This window comes from Chinchilla lanigera, unplaced genomic scaffold, assembly GCF_000276665.1.
Source record: "Chinchilla lanigera isolate Chin_1 unplaced genomic scaffold, ChiLan1.0 scaffold00136, whole genome shotgun sequence".
Classification (NCBI taxonomy): domain Eukaryota; kingdom Metazoa; phylum Chordata; class Mammalia; order Rodentia; family Chinchillidae; genus Chinchilla; species Chinchilla lanigera.
In genome coordinates this window covers 2,750,835-2,774,577 of record NW_004955537.1, presented here as the reverse complement: position 1 = coordinate 2,774,577, position 23,743 = coordinate 2,750,835, and the positions used below count along the sequence as shown (strand labels likewise).

The window sequence follows — 23,743 nt, the reverse complement described above, 5'->3', positions numbered from 1 at the left end:
TTTGAGATTTTAAAATAAGAGTTCAGTAGAGTTCCTATTGTGCCCCCCCCCATTTACTTGTTTGCCTTGCCTGGTTAGTTCATTCTGTTGGGGTTAATGGAGCTGTAATCCTTTTTATCTCATTCTAGAATGCCCTTCAGAACATTTTGTAGTGCTGGTTTGATGTTTATGAATTACCTCAGGTATTCTTTTTCATTGAAATATCTTATTTCTCCATCAGTTTTGAAGGATAATTTTGTGAGGGTACATTAATCTGAGTTTGAAACTGGTTTCTTCTAGGACTTGAAATACTTCAAGTTCTCCTTCATGTGAGGGTTTGCACTGAGAAGTCTGCTGATTCTGATGGTTTTCCTTTATATGTGATTTGTATCTTTTCTCTAACCACTTTTAATATTCTGTGCTTGTGTTGAATTTCTGGAATCTTGACTATTATATGCCTTGGTGTAGATTTATTTTGATCTTGGCTAAGTGAAGTTCTACATGCCTCATTCTTTTTCCCTCCTTGGACAGTTTTCTGCCATGACTTCTGTGAACAGGTTTTTCATATCATTTGTGCTATCCTCTGCTTTTTCATCAACTCTGATCAATCTTGTGTTATTCTTTTTTGTATCATCTAGTAGCTGCTGTGTTGATTTCTTGTGGTCCCTTGCTATTTTTAAGAAACCTTTCTTTTCATGATTGCTAACCACAATCCTATATCTGAGATTCTGTCCTCATATTGGCTCATTCTGCTGTGTATACTTTCAATGCAATTTTTAATCTCCTGGATATCTGTTTGAATCTGTTTCATAGATCCCTTTTCTTTCCTGTGTTGGGCATTTATAATTTCCATTGTTTTCCTAAGCTTCTTTATTTTTAAAATCTGTATCTGCTCTAGAGTCACTAAGCATGTCTTTCATTATGGTCACCATCTCTGTAGTTATCTGAGAAATTATTTCTGATTTGATTTTTTCTAGAGCCTCATTCATTTGCTTGTTCCTTCTGCTGTTACTATTTCAGAGAGTCCAGGTGGGTGGCTTTCAGATTGTTCCACCTCACTCCTCCTGGGTTTACCTTTGGTGATCTGGAAGTCTAGAGTTGCCTCTTGTTTAAGTTTTTCTCATTTTCTTTCTTTCTTTCTTTCTTTCTTTCTTTTTTTTCTTTCTTTCTTTCTTTCTTTCTTTCTTTCTTTCTTTCTTTCTTCTCTTTCTTTCTTTCTCTCTTTCTCTCTTTCTTTTTAAAGTTAATTCCTGGGTTAATGCTTATAAATTGCCTATGATGGGTAGCTTTATTGCTAGTATTTAGAACCCTTAGGAAATGACTATTCTCAGAGATGTCTTCCATGTGTAACTGGCTTTTGAGTTTTGAGTCTGTTGCAAGATCTTACCTCTTAAATTTATTGGGGATGAGAAGTTGCTGTCTACTTGGCCCAGCCCCTGGTTCTTTGGCACTGGCCTATAGTATTGTTTATGAGTCTTAGGCATTCTCAGTCTTGGTACAACAGGAAGAACAGCTTGTTAGAACAATTATGCCACTTTGGCTGAAGTGGTACCATCAGCAATAACAGTAGCATCAAACACAGCCTAGAAAACAACAAGCTGAGGTAACTGTTAATTTGCCATCTTGAACCGTATGAGCTAGATTTGTGGTTATATAACAAAATCTGAAATAAACCAGAAAACTGTGTGTAGTAAATAAGTCCTCAATATAGTAATTTTACCCTCAGGGGAGAAAATTTAAAAGGTGTTATAGGGAAAAATAGAGAAATAGAAGAAGAGGAGGAGATTAGAAGCAAGGCTGGAGGACAAAGGAAGCTCATACAAAGTTTGGGAAACTTGAAGATAGAAGGGAAAGATAGAAGAAAGAAATAAAAACAAGAACAGAACAGAACAACAACAAAAACACTAGAAACTATATTCACACTCATATAAAAATGAGAACAAAGAATCCAGAAAAAAAAAACAAAAGAAAGGAAAAGAAAGGAAAAAAAGTAAATAATAAGGAAAAAAGTCCACTCCAAGGTGTGTCTCTGCTGTCACTGGTAAGACTATGAGTTCAGATCTGAGATGATTAGTCCCAGCAAACCAGCTGTAGTTTTACAGTGGGGAAAGGGATAATCCCAGCAAGCCTGCACCTTTAGTTCCACTGAAGTTCAGGTTGGTCTGGTCATGAGGCTGGAGCCAGAGACATTCAGCCTGCAGCAGTCTGTGTGACCCTTCCGGCTTGAACTTGGCTCCTTGCCAGCTCAAACTCAGCTCGCTGACTTTCTGCTGCCTTGAACTCGGCTCCCTTACCCTGACATTGGGAACTGCTGGATACAGCCAGCAGTTACTCTGGGTTCCAAGTTCAGTTGGCCCCTCTCCAAGATGGCTCCCAGCCAATCACCCTCTCACCAGCCGCTGCAGTCTACTGTGTCCACTGCTCTGTTCCACTGCTACCTCTCCCCTCAGAGACCTCTGGGACCTCCACCAGCTACGCCATATCTGCAAGTTCGAGCTGCCCCTCCCACGCAGTGAGTCTGGGCTCAGGGAGACAGCGCCACCAGCCACCTCCTCCCTCCTCAATGAAGTCTCTTTCACTCTCCCTGTGGGCTTCAATTCTCACTTCAGAGCTTTGCTGGGTTCCGGGGACCCACCTCCCTCCTTCTCCTCCTCACATTGCTATATTCCAGTGTTTGGATACCAAATCTTGGAAAGGCTGTTTCTTTCCTGTTAGCCATTTCACCATCTTCCCAGAAATACTCCAACAGTAATCTTTTAAATTTTTTTTTTGTTTGTTTGTTTTTTTTCTTAGAACCAGTTTTAGAAGCAGAGTTCAGATACTTCAGTTTCTTGAAGGCATTCTCTGGAGTTTCTCTTATTCTGTTAAACCTCATGTTTTTTGATTTATGATTGAAAATATTCACTTCTTCATCATTTACTGTAAACTTTGGTGATTTCCCTTTGGGTTGTTTAGGGTGGTCATCAAAGTCCCCAAAGCTGTGCTTAAAACTTAACACCATGTTCCTCTGACCATGAGCAGAGGGCACCTTGCACACTCAGGCTCACCAGAGGTAGAAGGTTGGACTGGTCCAGAAAATTATTATATATCGTGCATTTGGATATTGGCTCAGATCCATTTACTGTTTTCTTTTTTAGAAATCCTTTAACACTTGTAGAATGGATCTATGTATCTGATCCTCCAGTCTGTAATTATCATTTTCTGCCCTCATCCTAGGGAATATTTCAATTTTTATGGAAGGTTAGTCTTTACATTAACTGCTTCCAGGTTCAATTTTATTTAATTATATTTATTATATTCTTCTTAGTGTACTACCTTTTTATCATAGCATGTTTTATTATCTTGCAACTGATTGAAATTATAGAAGAGCTATTGAAAAATATTTTTCTTGTTTTTTTTTTTTTCAAAGAAAGACTTTTTCTGAGTCTTCATCACATTGCCCTTTGCTCATGAGCTGCAGATGTACATTACAGTGGTGGTCATGACAGCGATGGGATAGTGGAGCTGACTGGTGGTCAGTGGGTGATGATATTGAGAATGGTAACAATAGGGAGAGGATGATAGTTTTGACGTGATCATGGATGGAAGTGGTAATGAGAACTCTAGTGGAGGGAGGAGGCTATGATGATGCAATGTGTGATGAAAACAGCAGGGTGTTGAAAGGGAAAGTATCTTGGGCCTTTGCGCAGTAGCTGGTGTACACTCTTGGGATGGAGTTAGGAAAAAGTTAAACCGAGTTTATTCAGGTACCTTGAAGGGACACTGAGTCATTTTTGCTTTTCCTGTTTAGCTGCTGATGTTGGTCCAATTACTTAATCAGCTGAAGTTCTTAATGATGTTTTTCCATTTTTCATAAGCACTGAATTTAACAAGCCTCCCAGGAAGTCTCACTTCAACTGTGGCTTAATTAGGGTACATCCAGGAAGGAGAACTCCAGGGACAGAGGCACCCAGGAGCCTGGGGGATAAATTTGGAGACTCAGTAGCGGGGAAGAAGAGGAATGGAGACTTTGAAGAAAAATCTTAAGCTTAATTAGGATTCCAAGAGTGTAGCTCTCAGCTAATAGCAATTCTACTTTTCTCCTGGGAAGTCTTGGCCTCCTGCAGAGCTTGTGGGAGATTCCTAGCAGCTCAAAGTTTGGAGTCTGTGATCGTACTTGGTGGGGTACATACATTATCTAAGGCAGGTCCCAGAATGCAGGTGGCCTGAGAAGTTTTACTCTACCTTCCACTGCCCTTGAAATGCAAGTCATCTCTTTGAGATGAGAGTGTGAAGGACCTTAGAGGTTGTCTTTGCTAGTTCTTAAATGTCTGTTAGAGGACCGGTGATAACCTGGTCACCTCAGAAACCGCTGAAGGGTTTACAAATGAAATTTGTAATTTCATTTTCTCTAAATATTAATATACTCATTATAAACATTCCACAATATTTATAAGTAAAAGTTAACCTTTCCTTTTCTTCAATACTAGTCCCCACACCAGAGATTAAAGTTGGCTCCTAGATTTTTTAGAAATATGCTTTACCATTGCATTTATATGAACATCTGGAAATACGGTTTTATTCTATTTCTTTTTTCTTAGGTAGAAGCACACAGTGATATCAGTAACATAATAATAAATAATATTTTTAACTGCTGGTTCAAAGTTATATTTACTTTTAATAGATTCTTCCCAAAGGGTACTATTCCACTTAAAGTATCACAAAGAATGTAAATGACATAAATCCTATATCTGAGTTGAAAGCAAATGTTTATTGCCCACTTTTTTTTAGGATGAAGCTAGGATACATGGGGAAGTCCTTGTAGGGGATGAAAGTTTTGTAACTATAGAATCAAAAGTGATTGTGATCAATGACCACAAGGCCACCTTATTTTTAAAGTATAACTTTACCTTTGGGAAATAAAAATATGTTTAAATTATAATTAATAGTTTATATATATTGTAAGCAGAAAAACTCTATGGACATATTTACTTCTTTAAATCATTGCCAGAATTGGACAATCACCACTTCTTTTTATTTTTGACCCTATCTCATGGACAAATTAGTGTCTTAAATTTGAATTTCACTAACTAGTAATGAAGTTGGATATTTTTGTATGTTTATAGGCCATATGACATGTATTTTTTTGTGAGCTCCCTGTTCATATCATTGATCAACTTTTTTCATTAGTTTTGATTTTTAAACTGTTACTTGTGTCTTCTGAATAAACATCCTTTATATATTATGTATATTTTATATGTTGTGTGTATATCTCTCTTGTGTATTACATATGTTGCAAATATTTCCCCAGGTTTATCATTTTTCTTTTGAAAATTTTTGTATTTTTTACTGTCAATTCAATCATTTTTTTCCCCTTTTGCATATGTGGTTTTACTTAGAACTGTAATCTACCTCCTAAATTTGAACAAATACTCTATGTATTTTTACACACATATATGTATACACATGCACATGTGTACACAGATGCTTTAATTCATTAGGAATTTATTTTTGTTTTGGTATGAGGCAGAAATTTAACTATTTTTTTCCAAATGGAGAGGTAGTTTTCCCAATACCATTTATGGAATAGTATATTCTTTACCCAAGAAATTCAAAATTTTGTTGTTACTATACACTAAAGGTTCAGGTAACTATGAATTTATTTTTCAAGTTATTCTTTTATTGATCTGTCCATCAGCATGTTCTGCTATCTAATATTGCACTTTGTCTTTGGCTACTTTTATGCTGTTTCTCTTGCCAGTGAACTTCGGAATCAATGTATCAAGTTCCATAGGTAAAATTTGAGATTGTGGTTAGAGTGAATGAATTTGCAGGAGACATGACACCTTTACAGTTGAGAATTCCCATTCAGATGCATCTTTCTTTATTTTTTGTAAAATTTTATGGCATTTTTCATATAAACCTTAATTATTTGTTAATAAGCTTGTTCTGATAAAATTTATATCTTTGTAGGCATCACAAATGGTAGTGTTTTCTGCCATGTGTAGATGATGACTGGAAGGTGTTTGTTTTCTTTGTTCACCTTGTATATGATTTTATTCCTTAATGCTATTGTATTACATGATATATTTTGCAATTTGGAATCCTTGCATTTTGTGGATAAACTCTACTTGGTTATGCTGCATTATTATCTTACTATGCTAGTGCATTTCAGTTAATATTTTATTTAGGATATTAATTTATTGTAAGAGAAAGTTGGCCTTTGCCCATTCTTGTAACTGTGGAGTGTCTGTATTTTTTACACTCAGGAACAGTTTGTATAACACGGGGGCATTTACTCTTTTTAGGAGGCCCACGCCTTTCTTAAAAGTAGAGCTACATGACTATCATATTAATATCTTTCTTTGGTCCACTCAGAGCTTGTACTTCTTAAGGCAATTTTACCAATTGAATGGTTCAAAAATATTATCCATTTTATCTAAATTTTCAAATTTATTTATTTGAAATCTTATATAGTATTTTATCAAAATTTTAAAATGCCCTTATTAGCTGTCATTTGTAACTTTTCCATCCCTATAGTTTATTACTAGTCTATTGCATATATCTTTGTATGTCTTTTTAAACATTTTAAATTCTGATAATAATCTCTTTTGTTTCATTTATGCATTTGTTTTTATTTTCTTTCTTTTCGTTAATATTTATTTAATTGCTTTTACGTAGTTTTTATTAAATTAATGTGTACAGATTTCCTATTAAACTCAAGAGTAATTGAGAATATTTCTTTTAAATTTCTAAGTATGTATTTTTCTTGATTACATCTTTACTATTAGTGTCTAATTTCATTTTTACTCAATAAATAGTGTCTTTTTTGGTGGGGAAGTAAAAAATATTTTCAGTATAACTTAATATATGGGCCAATTTTTGTTTAATGCTCTTGTCTTGCATTCAATTTTGATTTCCTGTAGTTTATCTTCTAATATTTTTCCTCCAGAGGAGCATTATCCTGATACAAATAGCCAGCCTCAAAGGACCATACTGCATTTTAAGAATAAACAAGAAACAAAAAATTTTGCCCATTTGAAACGTGATGCACAGAAGACAAAAATATCTCCCCTGAGAAATTGTTTAAGTGGTATATATGCTTAGCTTTATGATGGTTTAGAGTCCAGTTGTTTACTACCTTCCTTGTTTTGAAATAACTTCAGTAAAACAATTTAAAACAGTAACAAATTGGCACTGCCTTTTTCCCTAGGCAACTGGATAAAACAAAAGCAAACTTCTCTGGAGGAGTTCAGCTTTTAGTCCTGATCTCAGAGAATTCCTCTGGTTCTCCCTCTAGGCTCCTCTCTCCTCTCTCCAGTTCCTGACCGCCAGGGGATGAGCAGCTTTCTCTGCCCAGGCCCTGGCACTATGCTCTCTGTCTTGGAGCTGTCTCACTCGGCTGAATCCCCTAAAAACTGTGAGCCTAAACCAACCGCTGTCCTCTTTTAAGTGTGGTTTCAGGCACTATGTCTCAGTGGGGAAGCAAGTAAGACAATCTCATCACTCATTCTTGATCTGTTCAGGTTTTCTGCTTCTTCATGACTCAGTCCTGGCAGGGTGTACATGTCCGGGGATTTGTCCATTTCTTCTAGGATATCAGATTTTTAGCATAAGGTTGTCTGTGATCATCCCTAATGATCTTTTGTGTTTCTGTGGTGTCACTTGTGATGTCTCTGTTTCGTCTCTGATTTCATTTATTTGAGTCTTTTCTTTCTCAGTATAGCTAAGGGTCTGTTAACTGTATGCTTTTGATGAACCAGTTCTTCATTTCATTGATATTTTGTATTTTAAGTCTGCATGTTATTTTTGCGCTGATATTTATTATTTATTTTCTTCTACCAATACTGAGTCTTACTTGTTCTTGTTTTTCTGAAGGGCGGCAATAGATTGTTTATTTGAGCTCTTTCTGTTTTTTTTTAGAAATAGAAAATATAGTTATTGATTGCTATGAGCTTCCCTCTTAGTATAGTATTTGCTGTACCCCTTAATCTTGGGGTTTGTGTTTTCATTTTTGTTTTAAGAAAATTTTAAGTTTTTTTCTTAACTTCTCTAATTTAGTGGCTTTTATATGTGGCCAGTATTATACTGAGCTTTGTTTCTTCTATGCTTCATTTAATCAGAATTATTTGATTTCCATGTATTTGTGTAACTTCCAAAGTTTTTCTTCTTAGGATTTTTAGTTTTATTGCATCATAGTAAAGATATTCTGGCTGTGCTCAGAGAGTGAAACAACAACCGCAAGTTCCTGCGTGCCTGCGGACGTCCCTGCATTGGGACACGTTTGAAGTAAATGATTTGTATCAGGGCCACAATTTTAGCAAGATCCTTAATTCATTAGTGACTCTAAATAAAGTAACAGCAGGCACTGGACTGGGAAGTGATTTCCTATGTGCTCGGTCCTCTTCACATCACTTCAAATCTTTTGATTCCCTTAGATCTCTTCATGTAGCTGGATTTCACAGTTGTTCCAGGGCCAGTACCGAAGTTTGGACATGTTGATAACAGCAACAATCAACAGGCGGAAAGAGCAGAGTTTAATTTCCTGCAGGTCAGTGAAGATGAGGTGTCCTTCACGAAGGGCTGACATCATCCATGTCTTGTGAGTAGAGGAAGGAGGCTGGTGGAATGTGAGCACAACAGCAGGCACAGCTGGCTCCCCAGCAGCTACTCCCATGAGATAAAGCTGAGCAAGAAGCTGGGCTACTTGGTAAGGAGTGCCGAAGAGCCCTCCCAAAGGCTTTGACACCACTGCCATCAACAAGAGCTATTACAACATGGAACTGCAGAATATTTTAGAAACAAAATATATGTTCTAAAGAACTTCAGACTGTGCTTTCAACTTACCTAAAACTATTGCAGACCAGTGAGAATTTCAGCAAACACTTTATAACACTTTATATTTTAAATCTAGAGGAAATATGTTGTTTCCAGCAAATGCTAATACAGGCTTTGGAAGACTGCACCAAGTTTTGGGAGGCCTCTTAGAGAGTAGGAGACTTCTGTCTGAACCTGATGCCGTGGATAAGGACCCTCTACCTCATGTACTGGGCCAACTACCTGTCTGCTATGAGTGTCCTCACTGAGTGCAGTGAGGAGCAGGGGAGTTTGTAGAGAGGAAAGACGCCAGCAGCCTCGGGATCTTCTTGCTGACCACCAAGCTGAGCAAGCTGCTCGGATGCCTGGGCAAGTACTCAATAAGTGCACAAGGAGCTGAAGAGACACATGGAAGACTGTCATCCTGATAGGCGAGATGTTCAGAAGTCTGTGACTGCCTTCAAAAACGCTTTCAGCCCAATGTCAAGAAGTCTGGAAAAGGAAAGAGCTTGAGTTTCAGATCCTGATGGAGTCCATTCAGAGCAGGGAGGGAGGTGTTCCCTAGACTAGGCCCTAGGCTAGACGAAGTCATTTACATGTTGTCCCAAGTCATGATTCAATGTGCTGGAGAAGAAAAGAATGGAAGGTACCTTCTACTCTTCCCAAATCTGTTGCTAATGTTGCCTGCCAGTCCTAGCATGAGTAATTTCATTGTCAGGGGAAAGTGTCATTGACAGGAATGACAATCACAAAGCTCAAGGACAGTGAAAATCATAGGAATGCATTTGAAATATCAGGTAGCCTGACTGAGAGACCTAGTGCAGTGGTGGCAAACCTATGGTATGTGTGCTGCAGTCGCATGTTTGCATGGTTGAAAGCTCTAAAAGGTTTGCCATCACTTTTTAGTGTCTTGCAACAGCCAGTAGAACATACAAAAATGGCTGAGGAAGATGAAGGTCATGTCTGTGAGCAACCTCACCATTAAGCTGTGCTCCATGCAGTGTCGCATCCTTCCCTCCCATCCCATCACTCTGTCCAGCCAGCATACCGACAGCAAGCTTGTGGTGCTTGTACCTGTGCACCACACGCTGTCCCACTTCTCATGCCGTGGCACACCACACACCACCATCATTCAGGGACCTTTGGAACCTCTGAAGGCCTCTAAAGCATGGAGCCAGGGCTGCCTGCAGCCTGCACTTCCCCTGCAGCCCTTGACTATTCTCTGATGCAAGGAGGGTCTTAGTAAGAGCCCCAACACCACAAAGAAACTTTCCCGGACATGCAAACCCAAGAGGAAGCCTTCAGATGAAGAGTTTGCCCTGCTCTGGAGGAAGACTGCACAAGTGCCAACATGTATCAGACACTCATTTCAAATTCACAAGTTTTGCTTCTAGAAGAAGAGAAAATAATGATTGAAGAAAATAAAAGTAACCTTTAGTTGAATATATGCACATAATAAATCTATGTGTCCGTTTTGTAAATATCTATTTTGAATGCACATCCACGATGGTCCAGGCTAACCTTCCTGCTAGGATTTCCTTTCCATTAACCTTTCTGATCACAGGAGCTAGAAGTTGTGTCCATGGTCCTTGGTGGTGCCTGAGCCATCCACACCACCCGCATTTCCACAGAACTCTGAGAGCATGTCAGCTTCTGCATGCACAGGTGTCACAGGTCTTCGCTGCTTCTTTGAGAGCACTGTCCCAGGCTTGGATCTGCAGCCAGGTAAACACAGCACAAGCTGAGTGAGACTGATCACGAATCCAACGAAACCAGCACCCACACCCCTTCTAGCTGTGAATGTTTGTTTCCACTACCTTTTCTAAATACTGGGTGTTACAACTTGTATCTAGATGTCCCCCCCATGCATCCGGGGTGTGTGTACGTGTGTGTGCTTTTCAGAGGTGGTTGGATCTAGAGTGTGTGATGCTGGGATCAAGGGTGTGTGATTACTAAGTCAGTCCACTGACTGGTTTGGCATAGTTCTGGCTAGGATTAAGAGTGTGAGTGCCACACCCTCCCTATGGAAAATAGCCTGCATAAAATATAAGGGACAGAAAAGGGCTAATGTGCTCTCATTTGCCTGCCTGCTGTGGACTATTTCTCCTTGGTGATGCCCTCTGCCAGGCCACCCTGCCTTTGAGTCAGATGACTATAAAATGAAACCTCTTTAAACTGTGAGCCAAATAAACTTTCCCTCTTTTAACTTTGGGTGTCAAGTATTTTGTCTCAGCAACAAGAATAGTAATTAAGACACTGGGGTTACTGGAGAGGTTCATTACATTATGGGAGATCATTCAGACTCCTGTATAGGCTCTTACAGAAACTAGACAAAGTACGCTGTTTCATCCTTCCCCCCCCAAAAGAACCAGAACCAGTACATAAAATGTGTTATTTGTTATATATCAATGCAGCCAGTGCACACAAGTGGAGGTAGGGCTATGAGGTGATGCCCATAGGTGGGTTTCCTAGTGGCCACTTTGATGACCTGCTTTCCATGGGGCACAGTCAGCACCACTGTCTGCCCACTGGATATACACCTTCTTCTTCCAGCAAGAATAAAGCAGCATACCTCTCGAGTTGACCTAAGACATAAAAGCCCGAGCGTAGGAGCCTCCCCTCTTTGTCCACACGGAAAGGAGACAAGGGAGCAAGTCTGTCTTGGGCTTGCTTTGCTGCCTCCTGGGGCCCATCTGGGCTCTTGAAAGTGAGTGGCCCACAGGAGATGCATCGCACAGGGCCTGGAGTTGATTCTGCTTTGGAAATAAATTACAGTGACCCCAGGAACATAGTTGTCTGTTTCCTTCCTTTGCAGAGATCAATTTTGAAGTGAATCAACTTGTCCATAGAAAGTGCTATATATTTAGAAACCAAAATCACAGCACAGTCCATTCCCCATGCTGCAGGACAACATTTTGGCCCCAGGTGGAATTCTGAGCTGCAGTTCTCTGTGTTTGCAGACCTTCAGCTGGGCTCCCTGGAGAAGCTGTTTTCTGGTTTTTCCTCCACATGCTTCTGATGAGGTCTGTTTGGGTGCTGAGTCTACCTGGCCTCGCACAGACATCTCACAAGAATTGCCAACTTCCGGTAGTTAGCATTTTATCCATTTGTGCCGGGACAAGAAAAGATCAAGTCTTTTTCTTTTTTATAAGCCTATTTCTAGAAGCGTTTTTGGTGTTACATAAAACATCACAGTGGAAACTATTAGGTTCGAGTGGAACAACTCTCTTCGATCCTTCCGTAGCTCTGCTGAGAGGGAAGCACAGCCAGTCCTCTTGCTGAGAGGGAAGCACAGCCAGTCCTCTTGCAGCCTACAACGTGGCCGCTCATGTCCCAGCATGATCTCCTACAGACCTCCATTAATGACTCACTTGAAGTATTTCATGAGAACACTTGTCTTTTTAACATCCTTCCCTATGTAGGGCAACCACTGAGGTCCTGGACACATTGCCTTCTTTCTATAGATCTATGCCTTCCTGGGCTTTCTGGGGAGTTGAGAATTTGTGTTTGAGAGCAGTTCCTGTTAAAAACCTGTCCCTCTGTACATACCTCTCCATTCTGTTGTGTGACCTCTGGAGGGGTAGGAGTTGGATACACACTGCACCAAGAGGTGCTCCTTTGCTTTTGTCTCTGAGGGATGAGAAGAAGCCATTTCCTACCCTGTAAGATGTGAAGCATTTTCTGATTTGAAGACATGGAGATGTAGCATCTGAAACGTCATTGTACCTGGCCTCTGGGCACAGTCTGCATGCCCCTCCTTCATGCCAATCTTTGCTGCTTCCTGGGATGGCCAGTGACTGCCACCTGGAGCCGGGAAACATCAGGGACATAGACGGTGGCTGGTGCTGACTACAGCATTGTGTGTACTACACTGACGTAATGATGGAACTGATTATTTTTCTTTTCTTTTTTTTTGAGATGGGGCTCTTGCTATAGCTTAGGCTGGCCTCAAACTCGTGGCAATCCTCCTACCTTAGGCTCCTGAGTGCTGGGATTACAGATGTGCCACCTTGCCTAGACTGATTATTATTTGTTTTATTTCTAAAAATTTTTTGAGACTTGTTTTCTTGTTTTGTGACCTTCCGTATAATAAATCCTGGAGAGTGTTTCATGACTTGTTGAGAAGAACAGGAGTTCCATAGCTGTTGGATGTTATGTTCCATAGATGCCTATTGTATTCAGTAGGTCTAGGGTGCAGTTCAACTTTGCTGACTTTTCTTTCTTTCTTTCTTTCTTTCTTTCTTTCTTTCTTTCTTTCTTTCTTTCTTCTTTCTTTCTTTTTGTTTCTTTCTTTCTTCCTTCCTTCCTTTATTTATTTGTTTTTATTTTAAAAGTAAAATAATGAAAACATATCAACAAACAGACAACCATTTACAAAGTAGTGCAAGAATAGTACAAGCAACACTGAATTACAGACAAGGTGAAATCAGCATGATGTACTGGCTAAAAAACAGACCTGAGGATCGCTGGAACAGACTGCAACAGCCACAACCACAAACACACTCAGCCACCTGATCTTTGACAGAGGGGCCAAACAAGTTCACTGGAAAAAAAGATAGCATCTTTAATAAATGGTGCTGGAAAAACTGGCTTGCCACTTGCTGAAGACTGAAAATAGACCCAAGTCTATCACCATGCACCAAACTCAAGTCAAAATGGATCAGATCTCAATATTAAAACAGAAACACTAAATCTATTGGGAGAGAAAGTAGGTAAAAGTCTTGAAGACGTAGGCGTAGGCAGAGAGTTCATGAACAAAAACCAAACCGCAAGGGAGATACTTCAAAGAATCAACAATTGGGACCTCATCCTACTGAAAAGTTTTTGCACATCTAAAGAAATCATCAGCAGAGTAAAAAGAAAACCCACAGCTTGGGAAAAAATTTTAGCTGGCTGTCCCTTGGACAAGGTCTATCTAGAACATATAAAGAATTAAAAAAATCATCTCCCCCCAAATTCATAGACCCAATCCAAAAATGGGCATCCGAGATGAAAACACACTTCTCAGATAAAGCAATACAAATGGCAAATAATGCATGAGAAAATGTTCAACATCATTAATCATTTGAGAAATGCAAATTAAAACAACATTGAGATTTCACCTCACCCCAGTAAGAATGGTTATCATTTAGAAATCTTTCTTTTTTTGAGACAGGGTCTCCTTATACAGTTCAGGCTGTCCTTGAAGTCTCCATGTAGCCCAGGCTGAACTCAAACTCATGGTGATCCTCCTGCCTTAGCCTTTCCAGTGTTGGAATTACAGGCATGTGCCACCATGCCTGGCTCTAAATTTTTGCTTGTGTTGATGTTCTTCTGTTTGAACGATCAGTCCATTGCTGGAAGTGGTGTGTTATCATTGTATTGGAGTCTGTCTTTGACTTTAGGTGTATTGATGTTTCCTTTATATATTTGGGTGCTCTTATATTGACAGCATATACACTTACAGTTGTTATTTCCTCTTGTGGAATTGATCTATTTATCTACACAATGACCTTCTTTGTCTCTTTTTAATGTTCTTGATTTCAAGTCTGTTTTACCTAATATAAATATGGCTGTTTCTGCTCTCATTTGGATTCCATTTGCATGGAATATCTCATTCCATCCTTTCCCTTTCAGTTTATGTGTCATTAGATGCAAAGTGAATTTTTTGCAAGCAGCATATCACTAGCTCTTTTTAATTAAATTCATCAGGACTTTTAACTAGGGAAATTAATCCAATTCAATTTTTAATTTTAAGGTTTTACCTTTGCATGAAAAGTCTATTGGTAAAGTCTTAATATTGTCATTTTGATACTTGCTTTCTAGTTTCATTGTAGTCCCCCTCTTTTTTCATTCTTTCTTATGGTTTTGCTTCATGATTATTAATTTTGATGCATCTATTATAGATTTTTTTATTCTGTGTTTATCTTACAAAAACATCTTTTGGTTATAACAAGCCATCTTAAAATCATAACTTAATGTGATCGTAGAGAAAAGAGAAGAGGAAAAAGAGAAGAAGGAGAATAGAATGGTAAAACCTACACTTACAGGGCCAGGCTGGGCTGGTGGGCTGGTGGCTTGTGGGCGTAGAGAGGGCTGAGGGGCCAAGTCTGCATAGACCCTGAGTGAGGGAGCGCCGTGGGCGAGGGGTGGGGGCTCAAGTTGGCTATTGCCTGGGATGTAGGGAGGAGGGAGCAGGCAGCTGCTGGGCAGCTGCACTTTTTAAAAATTTAATTAAGATTATTGGTACAATTTAGGTATATACAATGATCACATTCATCACAGGGAATTTGTAGCTGTGCATGATGTACCTTGATTTGTCTTTTTTTTTCTTCCCATTTCCCTCCCCTCCTTCAGCCCCTTTCCCTCTTATTTACAATGCCTTGTTTCCATTTTATACGTCTTTGCTCAGTTTTTCTTTTCCCTCCCTTCCTTTCCCCCTCTCCCCTCCTCCCTCTCCCCTCCCTAGCTTCCCTATCCTTTTGAACAATTTTTTCTGATTTCACAATATCTATTGTACCATTTGGTTCTTATTTACACTTTCAATTTTTCACACCAGAGAGACAATGCGATATTTACACAGCTGTGTTCAATTTATTTCACTTAAGAGATGGTCTCCGTGGCACTTTTTAAATCTTTTCAGCCACTGCAGTGGTGACCCCATGGCACGGATGTCCCTGATTCTGGGGGCAGCGATGGCTGCTGCCTAACCTAACCTGGAAAGAGGAACACCAACTCCTGAGCAGGCTTCACTGGTGCAAAGAGGCAACTGCAGACCCACCAGGAAGCTGCCTCCCCTGGCCCTGGCACGGAAACTGAGACCACAGCCACCACTATTCTGGCTCCCGTGAAGAAGCAGGAGCTTCAGTTTCAATGATTCATCCAAGAACTGAAGTTGGAAAGGCAAATTGTTGCCAGTCATCTAGAAAGATGTAGGCTTGGAGCAGCATCACCAAGCATCAGTAGCACCAGCTTAGCTGAGAAGTCATTTACATGCAGGTCAGCAGTTGTGCCAAATACTGGTGTAAGCAAACCTAGAGTTTTGGACACTCCTTCCCAGCAGCTATCTCATCAGAGCACAGCCAGAATGAGGGACCTTCTATTCACTAGAATAGACATCTGTCCATTTGATGCAAATGAAATCTCATTCCGACAGTGGATACCAGGAAGCAGGAAGTTTCAAAAACCAGGCAGTGAGCAAGACAGATAATAGATAGCAGGGTTCATTCATAGGATCAGCCAGTGACCATTTGGGGAGGAGTTCGAGAGCTAAAGAACAAACACTAGTTCGGCATAGGTGTGTCTCCTTCAAGGGAGTTATGGAGAGCTTCTCTGGGTAGTGGATTTGGCTCTCCATCAGTGACCAACTTCCAGTCTCTGAACCCCAGTGCATTTTCCTTCACCACACTCCCTGCTCAGCAGGCAGCCTCTGCCTATTCATAGAGACTCACCTCCCCAACAGCTGTACATGTATTAGGTCTGTCATCCAATCCCAATGGGCCAACCCCTCAGTACCATCCATGACCAGAGTGGGCTCCCCACTGACCCTGATGGATTCACAGACTCAAGTAGTTTCCCCATCCCAAGGCCAGGTGGGGATGTTCACCCCAAATGCTCAGGGGATGACTGCTATCCCACAGCATCTGGGACCTGCCCTGCACAGGACTGTTCATGACATGGAGCAGTTCGGATGAAAGGGTGCTTCCACCTTGGCCATACAGCCTGATGGGGTTACGGAGTTCCTGTCAGCACAGTCAGCTGGGATGAGACCTTTGTTCAGCTGAGTCTCCTGACTTGCACATCACTCCTATATATGAAGGGAGGACTTTTTACAGCCCAGTGTACTGCAGTCCGAACCATGGAACCACGCAGCTCCAAGGATCACAGACAGCATTATATCGCACAGGCTCAGATTGAAATCTACAAAGGACATCCAGTCAACAAAGTACTCTTACATACCAAAGAGATAATTATGCTCTGAACATAACGGCTACCCATGAAGACCTCTACAAGCCAATACAGTGCCAATTACAAGAGTGCAATTGCAACAGGCTTCAGCACGCAGCACCAGCTGATGATGGCACAGCTAGGTCCCCATCAATACACAGCTTTCAGAAAGACCCCCGGGAACTTGACAGCATGATCTCGAGTTGCCTGAAGTCATTCACTGCAGCACCAGTTCCCGTCTGTCCAGGCAAATGCAGGGGGCTACCCGCAGCACCTGTGCTCGGTGACAGCAAAGTGAAGATGGAGGTGTATAGCCTGAGGGGCGTCAAGCATTGGGTTGATCTTTTGGGCCACAGAGTTTTGAAAGTTCAGAAGAATGCTTGTGGTGGCCTTTGAAACCTTGTTATTAGCAAGTCTACAGATGAAAATAAAATACCAATGAAGAGTGTTGGTGGAATACCTACCCTGTCGTGACTGTTGAGAAGATCTATCAATGCAGAAGGGAGCTTCCTATGGAGTTCTTTGGAATTCATCCTTATGTGATGCCATAAAGATGACAGTCATTGGAAATGCTCGCTCCACCTCAACAAACACTGTGTTTGTTCCACGTTCTGGGTGGAAGAACTCTGATGTGATGGTGATCATTAGATTGCAGACTTCACTAGTTCTGCATAGCATGACAGGCTGTCTGAGGAGCCTCAGTTCTGTCAGGGAAGAAGCCTGGAAGCAAATGCGATGGTGTGAGGGGTTGGCAGACTCACTGCTGTATGTGATCCACATGTGTGTGAACACAGGCGGGGAAAGCACGTGTACCCTGAGGCACCTGCCCTGTCAGCTGGAACTGGGGGTCCCTCAGGCCCGGCTGCTTGGATTGAATGAGCTGGATGACTTACTAGCAAGAGGCTCCCAGCAAAGCCTCTGAGTCAAGCTGCTGGGGGAAGAAGAAGAAGAAAAAGAGAATTCCAAGAAGAAAAAGAATTCCACAAGAGGGTCAGTGGGATGGATCTGGTCCTATCCCAGGACTGTCAAACTCCCCCAAAGGAGTTGAGATGTAGTAGCATCTGTCAGTGGTAAAACCATATCTGACTCTCCTAGCAGAAAGCCAGCCACCTTTGAAGGCTCTGCCTTATCTCTCCAGAACCTCTCTGCCTCCAACTGGAAGTTTGCAGCATGCATCTGGGGCAGCTATCTGAAAAGAAAAAGGGCTCCCTGGCCTTGTTGAACTTCTGAGGATGGAGAACGATGGAGTTGTCTCTTCTCTAGCCACTGCCTTGAGGAATGTGGCTCTAGACGTGTGCAACAAGGAGCTCGTAGGGAAATATGCCATGCAAGACCTGGTCACTCGGCTTCCTGGTGGCAATGGCCCCAGGATGCCTTCTGAGGAGACCATGGGAGCCTTCTGCTGTTCTTTGCACAAGGTGACAAGCAAAAACACAGAGAATGCTAAAGTCCTGACTGACTCAGGAGGCCTAGAGAAACTGGTGAATATAACCAAAGGCAGGGGTGACGGATCCTCTCTGAAAGTGAAGGCAGTAGCCCAGGTCTTGAATACACTATGGCAATATTGGGAGCTCTGGAGCATTCATACAAAGGATGGGTGGAATCAGAACCATCTTATCGCACCTGTGTCAATGTTAGAATGAGACCGATTCAAATCACATCCTTCCTTGCCCACTACCAACCAACAGATGTCACTCGTCCTCCAGTCAGCATCAAGTGCTGTATTATGGTCAAGAAAACTCCAACAGAAAGAACTCTGATGCACTCAAATTGTATCTGCCGTCTCCTCATAGCTATGAAGATTCTTATTTTGATGACTGAGTTCACTTTCCAGCTTCTGCTGATAACACAGTATGGACAGAAGTCACCCACAAATTACGTAGACTATTATTCCACTAAACGACCTTCCTGTAGAGCAGTCCAGTACCCAGGGTCCCCCATCTCATGGGGTGTAGCATCAAGACAGCTGCTCCACAGAGGAACTCTGTCTTTCTAACCTTGCTTGGACTGAGATGGAAAGTCTGCTTTGCTGATCTGATGATGAAATGTGAAGGCAAAATGAAAGAATGAGTGAAGAGCATGTGTCTTTTTCATTTTGAGGCATTTTCAGGGAATTAAGGAGACTTTTGGAAGGGGACTTTTGAAGCTCTGTTTAGGTGTTAGATCTAGTTACTTGTAGATCCTATAGTCTGGTGAAGGTTGAGTGATGTGAGAGATTTGAGGAACAGGTGAAATGAAGCGGGGAATGTGCAGGTCAAATCAAAGTACAGACAATTTAAAAATGTGAATAGTTGTTTTCTGATAGTTTGTGCAGGGAAATTAAAGTGGATGCCCTTCCTGTTTTATTTCTATTACTAAATGTTAAGATCCTATGCTAGTATGTCTTGTAAATTTCTTTTGTTTCTGTAAATATGTAAATGCCACATTCGTTAAGTACCATCATTTGTAATGCAGTGTATCATTTAAAAAGAGATTTGAGGAAATGGACAGCTTAAAAATGGCAAATATAGTGGGGCATGGTGGTGCATGCCTGTAGTCCTAGTACTTGGGAGGCTGAGGCAGGAGGATCGCTGTGAGTTCAAGGCCAGGCTAGACAATATAGTAAGAGCCTGTCTCAAAACAACAACAACAATAACAACAACAAAAGCAACACATAAGGAGCTGTTAGCAAGTAAAAATAAACTAAGACATCTTTTGTTTCACCATCAGTACTGCACTTTGGAAGCATGAGGTCCAGTCTGGTATAGCAGCACCATGCCCTTCCCTGCCTCTGTCATGAGAGACTTCACTGCGCATGAAAGAAAAGTCAATGTGGAAATTTCATCCTTGGAAATGTGTTCCTTGTTCTTTCCCTCCCTTCCACAGATGCAACATGGAAAAGCAGATTTAATAAATACTTTGTGAGATGGATCACACATATACCCCAAAAACCACAAAAACCACAAAATAAAAAACTACACTTATACTTCATTCCTCACCAAATTATGAGTTTTTGATGTCCTGTTTTGTACCTTTCTATACTGCCTGACTCAAAACATTAATAGAGCTATGAGTATCTTTAAAATAAATTAAAATTATTTTGTTTCATAGCTTTCATACTGAAGATATGGTTTATGTGCCATGTATACAACATTATTCTAAATTTGTCTCATGGTTAACTCTTATCAGTGAGTTTTATACCGTCTGATAAATTCTTCTTACATATTAGCATTTCCTTCTTTCAGTTTGAAGAACATTATTTAGTATTTCTTATAGGACAGGCCTGGTGGTGAGAAAATCTCCCAGCTTTGGTCTGGGAATATCTTTGAATTTCTAAATCTAACACATGGCTTTGCTGGCTATAGTATTCTTGGTGAAAAAATTTTTCCCATTCAGTGTTATGAATCTCCTCATGTTATCTCCTGCCCTGTAAGGTTTCGGTTGAAAAACCTGATGTCAGGCGAATTAGGGCACCCTTGTGTGATATTTTTGCTGTTGTTGTTGTCTTGTGTATCCTCTCTTTATATTTATCTTGGAGAACTTGATTCTTTGTGTCTTGGGATAGACTTGGTTGAGCTGTCTCTGGTAACCATTGATCTTCTTGTATATAGATAACTGTATCTTTCTTTAGGTTTGGGATGTTTAATGTTTTTTTTTTCTTTCTGAAGAACCATTCTACCCCACTGGCATTCTAAAGTCTGTCTTGGATCATAATAACTCTAATCTTTGTTCTTTTAATGGTGCCCCAAATTTCCCATAATATTTCTTCATTTCTCTTCATTCTTTTTGTTTCACCTCTGTGTATTTTCAAATAGGCTGTCTCTGAGCCCGTTTATTCTGTTTATCAATCTGTTCTTAAAGCCTTTTTTCAAGTTTTCAATTGTATCTGGTATACTTTTCAGCTCAGGAATTTCTGTTTGACTTTTAAAATTTCTTCAACCTCTCTGTTAAGTTTCTCTGTTAGAGTACTGAATTGTCTCTCTGTGTTTTCTTGAAGGTCATTGAGTTTCCTTGAAACAGCTGTTTCAAATTCTTCATCCAAGAGTTTACAGGTAGCAGTTGACATATGGGCAATCTTTGCTGCCTTATTTTGTTTGGTACATGAGGTCCTGGCTTCCCAAAACTTCTCGATGCTTACGGTGCAAATCCTGTGCACACTGAAGGATTAGATAATTATTCCAGTCTTTGCAAACTGTCTTTTTAAGCTTCCCATTCTAGAAGTTCTAAGAAGTCTGTTTTCTCTAAGCCTGTGGACACTTCCACTATTTCAGCGCTGGGTGGCAATGTAAGGCTAGGTTTGCTGTGAATCTGCTGCTGTGTTCCTGCTCTTTCAGCAATTGTGGGTGTCTAAAACCTAGGTTTGTCCTAGCTTCACATTTGGCAAGTGGTCCAGGATAAAGTAAGAGAGTGTTTAAAGGGGCAGTTTTCCCTGCAGGTCTCCATCTTGGGCCAGGACGGGCTCGGATGGCTTGTCTACGGTACTTTGTCTTTGGTGAGGACCCACAGGAATGTGCCTATCTCTGTCGAGGAGAGAACAGTCCGAAGCTCCTATGCAATGCTTAGTGCCCATCTTCTTTTCTTCCCCCAAGAGAACCCACTATTCTCTGTGTTATACTGCCTGCGGTTGGAGGTGGAATGGTGTGGGCAATCCCATGGCCATCCATGAAGCAATGCTAGATCACACTTGGAGCCCACTCCTTACTGAGACCAGTGCAGCACAGTTATAGAAATAAGTCCCATGCTGCCATGCTGCCAGCTGCTGTTGTGGACTTGTGACCAGAAACCATTGGAACCTGCTGCCGGTGATGCTGACTGGGATATAAGTCTGACTGACAGGGGAGTGTGTCTCTCAGCACAATCAGGCTGTCTGCAGACACTGACGTAGGGACAGGGAACATCAGGATATGCCCAGTGGTAGTTTTTTCATACTGGCACTGAGTTTCAGGATACAAACTTGTGCTCTTCATGCTCTACTCCTCTGTGCCTGGGGTCTTACTCCTCTCTGCCTTCTGAGGGAAGCTGGAAGCAGTCCTGGGTTGTCTGGCCTGATGCTAAACTGGTTCACTGTGTGTGTGTGTGTGTGTGTGTGTGTGTGTGTGTAAATTCCTTTGGATTTTCTACATATAAAGTATTGTCAACTGCAAATAGATTTGTTACCCATGAGTAAGAAAAAGTTTGGTTAAATTATAATATTGTTTGGTGTATACTTTTCTTTTTTCCACTGAGCACTTCGGGTAAAAATTGCTCTACTGTCCCTTATCTTTCATCACTGAATGGTGGTATAAAAAGTCTGAAGCCAACTTAAGGTTTTTGGTTATAATTTTTTCTTTGGACTTTTTAAAGGATATTTATTTAATCATTGCAACATAGTATACATATGGTAGGCTTCTTTGGTTACTTCCTATGTAAATTTCTAGTAGCACATAGTGTTTTGTCACCTTTCAATATGTAGAAATGCTCACCTTTCATTTAAAATGTTCTTACATTAAGTTTTGAATATTATTTATTACATCTACTGCTTATATCAGTCTTTATTTGTGCTTTATTTCTGTCATTTCTTGACAATTCCTTCAAATTATTTTTCATTTTTAGTGCTTATTTTTAAAATTCTAACTTCCCTGTCTCTTGGTGTAGATTTAGCAATGTCTGGCCTACTTTTCTGTCATCACTTTTTTTTTTCTAGAGTTCTACTAGCTCATATATCTTTTGTTGCTGTTGTCATAGTGTATATTTCAAAAACTCTTTTATCTTTGTCTGGAACTCTTTCATTGTTTTATTAAACAGGTTGAATTTTGAGGCCATAAAATGTTACCTTTATTTTTATTAGTGTGTGTATGTGAGACATAATGACTATATTCCTTGTAGGGAGTTGGTACAAGTACAGGACACATCTTAATTCTTGCTATATCCCTTTCCCTTTTTCTTCCCTACCCTCCATCTCTATTCTCTTTCTCATTTGCAAAAGATCTATCTCCCCATTTCCTATTGTCTATAATTTATTTTGCTTTTCAATTTATTTATATTTTGGGTTTTTCATATAAGAGAAACTATAAGGTGTTTAAGTTTGTGTCTGATATTTATTTCACTTAACATTATAGTTTTGGGTGCATCCATTTTCCTACAGATAACCTAGGTTTATCCTACTTTCTATCAGAGTAGTACTCCATTGTGTACAAATACCACATTTTCTTTACCCCATTCATCTGTTGATGGACATATAGCCCACTTCCAAGATTTGGCTATTATGAATTGTGCTGCTAAAAACATGGGTAAGTGTGTATCACTGTAATATGATGCCTTTAACTCTAGTTACTCTTGGAGGTACTTTTCAGGCCCCTGTTGTAGTTATGTCATTAATACATTAGATAGTTGGAGAGGAGGAAGGAAGGTAAGGAGGCAAGATAATGAGGAAGAGAGGAGAAAAAGGAACAGAGAGGGAAGAGAGTAAAAAACTAGAAGAGAAAAACTACTAAAAGAGGGAGCAAATGAATGAGGAAACCTTGAAGAATAAGCTACAATACCAATCAATACCAATAAAGAAGAACCAGAAGAAAAGAAAAAACAGAAAAAGACAAAAATAAAAACCCCTCAAAATCAAGGTGATTCAAATAAAAAAAAGAGCTAAGGAAACAATAAATGCACCAACCAAAATAAAAAATGGAAATAAAAATAAACACTTTCATACAGTTGTCACAGCATTAACACAGAACAATTGCAAGCATGATGTGGCGGCACACGTCCATTATCCCAGCACGTGGGAGGCTGAGGTAAGAGGACTGCTGTGAGTTCGAGGCCAGCCTGGGCTACATAAGCAAGTTCAAGGCCAGCTTGCACTTGATAGCAAGACCTGTTCAAAAACAAGACAAAACCAAACAAAAAACAAATAAAAAACCAAGTGAAAAACACAAAGCATTTGTACAACTTCCTCTATAAAATGTTATCTTTAAGATATGGTGACTAAGCCTGCTGTGTGACACATATAAGTCCCTTGAGAGTAAGAGCCATGTATTATTCTTCCATTCTTCAGATAGCAGAGCAGCAGACACTCAGAGCACGCTAACAT

General features: G+C 40.3%; 1 protein-coding gene and 2 pseudogenes across 1 annotated transcript in view; all 3 read left to right on the top strand.

The window, feature by feature from the left end:
* Positions 1–1,987: 1,987 nt before the first annotated feature.
* Positions 1,988–23,743, top strand: part of LOC102019530 (olfactory receptor 2A12-like) — a gene marked incomplete in the record, with an annotated part of 130,458 nt that continues 108,702 nt past the window's right edge. Inside the window, 1 exon segment of the mRNA XM_005410629.2 lies at positions 1,988–2,491.
* On the top strand, positions 2,346–10,644 carry LOC102020607 (annotated as a pseudogene).
* Positions 16,057–18,461, top strand: LOC102018329 (annotated as a pseudogene).